The sequence below is a fragment of the Chrysochloris asiatica genome, unplaced genomic scaffold (assembly GCF_000296735.1).
Source record: "Chrysochloris asiatica unplaced genomic scaffold, ChrAsi1.0 scaffold00084, whole genome shotgun sequence".
NCBI lineage: Eukaryota > Metazoa > Chordata > Mammalia > Afrosoricida > Chrysochloridae > Chrysochloris > Chrysochloris asiatica.
In genome coordinates, this window is record NW_006408602.1 from 5,813,320 (window position 1) to 5,820,203 (window position 6,884).

The following is a 6,884-nucleotide window of genomic DNA, read 5'->3' on the forward strand; positions in this document are numbered from 1 at the left end:
TGCTTGATAAGGTGGAGGGTCATTGAAAAAGAGGAAGAAGACTCCTCAACAATGAGCACAAATATAGCAATAATTGTGAGGACCAGACAGTGTTTTGTTCTTAGGGTCACTTAGGGTTGTGCATAGGGTCGCTATAAGTCAGAACTGACTTGATAGCTCGTAACAACAACTACAACAACAATGGGATGTTTCGAAGATTAAATGAGTGAATACTTTGCATCTTGTTTAGCAGATGGTAACAAATAATAACTATTATATTTACTGCCTAAATATGATCTTCCAAGGATGTTAGTAATTGTTCAATCACTATAATTCTGTCCATGTCACTAGAGTGTTATGGATATTAACACTATTTTTTCTGATTAGCTAAAACCACTGGGGACAGAGCTGATCAAACATGAGAAGTGGTACTACCAGATGACATTGTATGGGTGAGGCAGAGGAGGTGACTGGAAAAGCTGGCTTCAGGGTCACCTGGTCTGTGCAGTCACACAGGGCACAACACTCAGAAGGATCCCAGATTGTATCAATGCTCTGCTGTCATCGTCTTGAAATTCTTAATACTTTTTTGAGCAAGGGTCCTGCATTTTCATTTTGCACAGTGCTCCCAATTATGTAGCCAGTCATAGTGACAATATTGTATTGAGGTTGGTGTGACCCTTTTTTTTCCGTTCTTCCCTTATACTTAGAGATCACACCCTTCTTGTTGTCCTTCTGGGGTAAGGACTGCAGCTTGCTTCCTTTTAAAGTTCCTGACACAGTGCTGAAGCTCAGCCAAACCCGGTCACCCACCAGCTCTTCTGGCCTCGTTCTGGGGCATTAATAGAGATGATTTCAGCACAGCCTGTGCCTTGGGGAACTCACATTTTAAGTGGTGGAGACACATGTACACATAAGCACCTATACATGGTCATGGAAAGTGCTGGGAGTAGGGATTCTTCTCTAGATTCTCTCAGTAAGATATGATTTTTTTCGTCATCTGATTTCCTTCCTTTTTTTCTCTCTCACATGAATGAGGATAGAGGAAGGGAATGCTTGATAGTGCAGTCTTGAAACTCAAAAATGTATACAATTGGACATATTTGATAGAGGCATTCTGCCCCCAAGGTCCTGGAAGCTGCACCTCAGTAGTTGATGGGAACAACTGGAGGAAACTCCACAGTCTGGCAAAAATAGTACCAGAGGCTGCTGGGAGCCTTCTTCCTGTTATTGTGTTGTTAGGTGTTGTTAAGTTGGTTCCAACTCATGGCAACCCTATATACAACTAAATGAAATACTGCCTGGTCCTGTGCCATCCTCAAAATCATGGCTTTGTTTGAACCCACTGTGCCAATCATCTGTCTTGTTGTGGTTCCTCTTCTTTGACTGTAAAAAGTGACACTAAACATCCCTCCCATATCACTCTACTCAGCTGAGTTTGATAATTCATTGCAGTGGTCACATGGGACTCAGCCACCATACCCACAGTTCTGAGGTTTATTAGGGAAGTTAGCAGGTTACAGATCAGGGTCAGAAATGTCTAGGGAAGTTTTTCAAGTCAGTACAGCTTCTTCTCAGCCATAATCACAGGCAGGCCTATCTCTGGACTTGGACCCTTGACCTGGCCTCTGCCCTGCCCCAGCAATGTGACAAAGTTCTTTTAGGGATGCTGACAAATGCTTACAGGGCACACCACTCCACCATAAGCCTCTGGTGTGGCACTGTGGGTTAATGCGCTAGACTGCAAAGTCAGTTTGAACTGCAAGGTTGGTGGTTCAAGCTCACCAGTCGCTCCTTGGAAACCCTCTAGAGGGTCGCTGTGGGTCGGAACTGACTTGACAGCATTTAACAACAACCAAAAGGCACTCTACTCTAGCTCCATGGTCAGCAAGCCTAGCTCCCCCAGTTAAGTGCCTGCAGGCAGCCCATTCTGCAGCGAGCCTCCTGCTCAAAGTCACTCAGCTTTACTTGCTCCACGGGTTGGGAAGTCCACTGCTCTGTCTTGTGCTCTGGTTCTTAGTTATGCTGCTTCTGCTCCTCTGCCACTCCTACAGCTTTCTGTCCTTGGGTTGAGGAGCTTCAGTGCTCAGGGATCTCTGGGTCCAAAGGATGTACTCCACATCTGGCTCTTCTTGTTTGATGGCAATGAGATTCCACCATTTCTGCTTCTGAGATGGTTCATCTTATAGACATTAGATTTCCAAACTTTTGCAATCACAGTGGACTCTGTTAACCACTCACAACTAAATAACATAATTCTATCAACATCTTCTCCTACCCAGACCCAGCAAGGCAAAAAAGCATTGTTTGGTTGGAATTACAAAAACTATGGGTAGAGGAGCCAGATGAAGTAATTCACTGAACTGCACTGACCTTTTACAGAGCATGATGCCTTCCCCAGGGACTTGCCCCTCCCGGTAACATGTCCAAAGTATGTGAGAAGAACTAAGTCTCACCATCTTCCCTTCTAAGGAGCATTCTGGCTGTTCTTCCCAGATTTGTTCATTCTCATAGCAATCCATAATGTATTTAATATTCTTCACCACCACCATAATTCAAATGTATCAATTCTTCTTCAACCTTCCTTATTCATCGTCCAGCTTTCACATATGTCTGAGGTGATTGAAAATTTCATGGCTTGGGTCAGGTGCACTTTAGTCTTCAAAGTGACATCTTTGCTTTTTAACACTTGAAGAGGTCTTTTTGCAGCAGATTTTCTTAGTGCAATACATTGTTTGACTCCTTGACTGCTGATCCCATGGGCATTCACTGTGATTTCAAGTAAAAAGGAATCCTTGACAAAGTCAATCTTTCCTCCATTTATCATGATGTTGCTTATTGGCCTAGTTGTGAGGATTTTTGCTTTATGTTGAGGTGCAATCTGTATTGAAGGCAGTAGTCTTTGATCTTCATCAGTAAGTACTTCTTCGTCCTCTTCACTTTCAGCAAACAAGGTGATGTCATCTGCATATTACGGTCATCTGCATATAACTAGCATTCCTCTAATCCTGATGCCACAGTCTTCTTCATTCAGCTCTCAGATTATTTAAGGAGCTCTGGTGGTGTAGTGGGTTGTAGTAAGTGTAGTGGTGGTGTAGTAAGTGCCACTGGGCAGCTATGTACAAAGTTGGTAGTTCAAACCCACTAACAGCTTTGTGGGAAAAAAGATAAAGCTCTCTGTTCCTATACAGATTTACAGTGTCAGAATCCCTATATAGGGCCACTGTGAATTGGAATGGACTCATTGGCAGTGGGTTTGGTTTTTGGTTGGCCTCATATTCTTTGCTCAGCATACAGACTGAAGTGTGGTGAAAGAATACAACACATGTTTCCTGACACAGACCTTTCCTGATTTTTAACCACTCAACAGTCCCTTGCCTCTTGGTGTATGTATAGGTTCTACATGAGCACAGTTAAGTGTTCTGTAATTCCCACCCTTCGCAATGCTATCTATAGTTTGTTGGGATGCACACAGTCAAATACTTTTGCATAGTCACTAAAACACAGATAAACATTTTTCTGGTATTTGATACTTTCAAGACTCATCTTCATCCTATGTTCCTATACCGTATTTTCTAATAACTTTTTCTTTAATGATCTTATTCTTTCCATAATAAGTTGTATATCTCCTACTTCATTTGGAAACAACTTGAATGTTTAGAGGTTAATGGCTTCTAAACATAAACCTTCACTCAATGTTCTCAGTTATAACATGTTTTTATTTGCTGAACAGAGATGATTTGGGAGAAATTTAGTTGTTTTTTATCTCCTCTGACAAAAGAATTGCAAATAGCCTCAAATAAAGTATAAAGTAAAACTGTCTCTTTGTACTGAGCTTCATAAAGGCAGGTTTGTGTCCTATTGAACTTTATTTCCCCAGTGCCTAGTACAGTGCTTGCCTCATAGTGAAGGTTCTTACACAGCTTTTAAAATGGAATCAACACATGTTGGAGTGGGAGTGAATGCTCTTTGGAATAAGGATGTTGTTGTTGTTGTTAAGTGCTATCGAGTCGGTTTTGACCCATAGCGACCCTGAGCAGGGTTTCCCAGGGCTGTAAATCTTTACGGGAACAGAAAGCCTCATCTTTCTCCCGCGGAGCGAGCTGGTAGTTTCAAACTGCTGACCTGGCGGTTCACAGCCCGATTCGTAACTACTACGCTACTAGAGCTCCTTACCAAGATGCAATTTTGAAAGACATTATGGAACTTCTACAGCTTCAACTGCTGAAAAGTAGCAACCTAAGCAGGCTCCTGGTCAGTTCAGTGCCCTGGAGTGTATCTGGGGAAACTTGGTGGCACACTGATAAAAGTGCTCGGCTGTTATTAGAAGGGTGGGCAGTTTGAACCCACAGGCTGCTTGCATCCTTGGAAATTGTATAGGACAGGTCTGTTTTGCCCTATAGGATCGCTGGGAGCCAGCATGATTAACTTGAGGGCAATGGATTTGGAGTTTATCTACCTTTGAACATGAAGGTTGTCCCTCTTAGATGACAAGCAATTAGATTAACTTTTTCTTTTTCTCTGTGTTGACTGTCAGTGTATTGTTCTGGTAGAGAGGATCACAGAGCATGTCAGTTTCTTTTCAGTTGCATAAACCTGGTCAGGCCTGCACCACTCTCCAGAATATTTCCCAGCTGAGTTAATTCAACATGCTGAATTATTCTATTTAACCAAACACCCTTTCCAAACAGACACAATAACGTGGGTCCTCTTACACCAAGGCACAAACATGCATGTCTTTAACAGAACGCTATGCTTGTTCAGAGCCAAATTCTACCTTTTGATGTTGATGTTGCTCTTTTGGAAGTCAGGGGGAGCTGGAGCCCATCTTCACAGACGGTCATCTGGCCTTTGGATTCCAGTCATGTTCCTCAGCAACTGAGAAAGCAGTTAAGGTGAACAGGAAGCTGAACTTCTAAGTCTCTTTTCTTTATGAGAAGATCTAGAACTTCCACAAATGAATACCCAGCATTTATTTTACTTGATAGGGCAGAAGAAGGAAAGCAAAATCAAGGAAAATAGAATACATATAAAGTAGAAGGAGAATGCATTGAAATGCAAGGCTGGTTTGAACTGCAGGGCCAGTGGTTCAGACTTACCAGTTGCTCTTGGAAACCCTACACAGGGTCGCTATGAGTCAGATCCATCTTGATGGCACTTAACAACAGCAATCTTTGTAGTTGGAAATCTGAGCTTAGACTCCAGTCCTGAATGTCTTTTTCTTTAATCTGTGTACTGCATAACACTTGCTGTGGATCAGATGACCCCCACTGCCATTAGTATTATCTATCAATGACATGGCACTTCTTGTTGTTAGGTGACGTTGAGTCATAGTGACCTGATGTGGCAGTGTTTTTCAGGCTGGAAGGTCAGTTTGAATTGTAAGGTCAGTGGTTCACTCACCAGCCACTCCTCAGAAACTCTATAGAGGGTTGTTATGAGTTGGAACCGACTCAACGGCACTTAACAACAACAATCTTTATGGGAGCAGATTGCCAGATCTGTCACCTTTGGAACTGCTGGGTAGATTCTGACTGTCGACATTTCAATTAGCGATTGTGTTCTTTAACCATTGCACCACCAGAACCCCTAAATAAGTACAAAGTGACTTACAATTAATTATGCTTGATGATTTATAAAGAAAAACAAATTTTAAGTGAATTTTTAGTCTAGGGAGATTTGTCTAGTGTTTTCTGGTTCACATAATTCAGGCAGCAAAAAGTAATGGCTCATATTCACTTGTCAATTTGAGTACATTTGTAGAAAACAGGCAAGTTTTAGAATTTAACATTTTGGTGGAAGATAAAAGCTCAAGATAGGTGTGGTGAATTTTTTTTAAGCCTTTCATAAAAACCTTCCTTCTATATACAGGGTCGCTATGGGTCGGAACCGACTCGATGGCACATAACAACAACAAATAGTTCTTGAAATTTTGGTGGCTTTAGGAGCCCTGGTGGTATAATGGTTAAAAGCAGTTAACTCAAAAGTTGGTGATTCAAACCCACCAGTTGCTCTGTGGGAGAAAGATATAGTGATCTACATCTTAAAGACTTCCAGCCTTGGAAACTGTATGAGGAAGTTCTACTCTGTTTTTAGAGTTGCTATGAGTTGTAATTAACTCAACAGCAGTGGGTTTGGGTTTTGGGTGGGTTGTTGTTAGGTGCTGGTGAATCAGTTCCAACTCATAGTGACACTAAGTGTGACAGAATGAAACACTGCCGGGTCCCACACCATCCTCCCAATTGTTGCTGTGTCTGAGCCCATGATTGCAGCCACTGTGTCACTCCCTCTCACTGAGGGTCTTCTGTTTTGCTGACCCTGTACACTTCCAAATATGATATCCTTCTTGAGGGCCTGATTCTTCCTGATAACATGGTCCCAAAGTAAGTGAGACAAAGTCTTGCCATCCTGGCTTCTAAGGAGCATGCTGGCTATACAAGGGGTTTCAAAAAGTTCATGGGGGAAAAAAAAGTTCTTATGTTTTTTGACTTTTTATTGTGAATTGGGAGAAGGATTACAGATCAGATCAGTTTTCCATTGAACATTTCATACACATTTTGTTTAATGTTGTTGGTTGTAGTCCCCACAATGTACAATTCTTACATAACTTATCACACTTCTTACCTGTATTTCTCATTTCCATTCCTCCTTCCTTCCTAGCCCTTCGGAACTTTATCCTTGGGTAAATGCTGACCTTCTGATATCAAATGGTTCATTGTTTAAGGACTGTGTATCTTTTTAGTATTATTGTCCTCCTTATAGATCTGTCTTTTGTTTGGCTGAAATTTGTCCATTATCTTTTAATTCTTATTTTCCCATGAAACTTTTAAAGTCCCTTTGTTCACTTTTCAACACAGATTTGTTTCTTCCACTAGAAGCCCATGTATATTCAATATTCTTTTTCA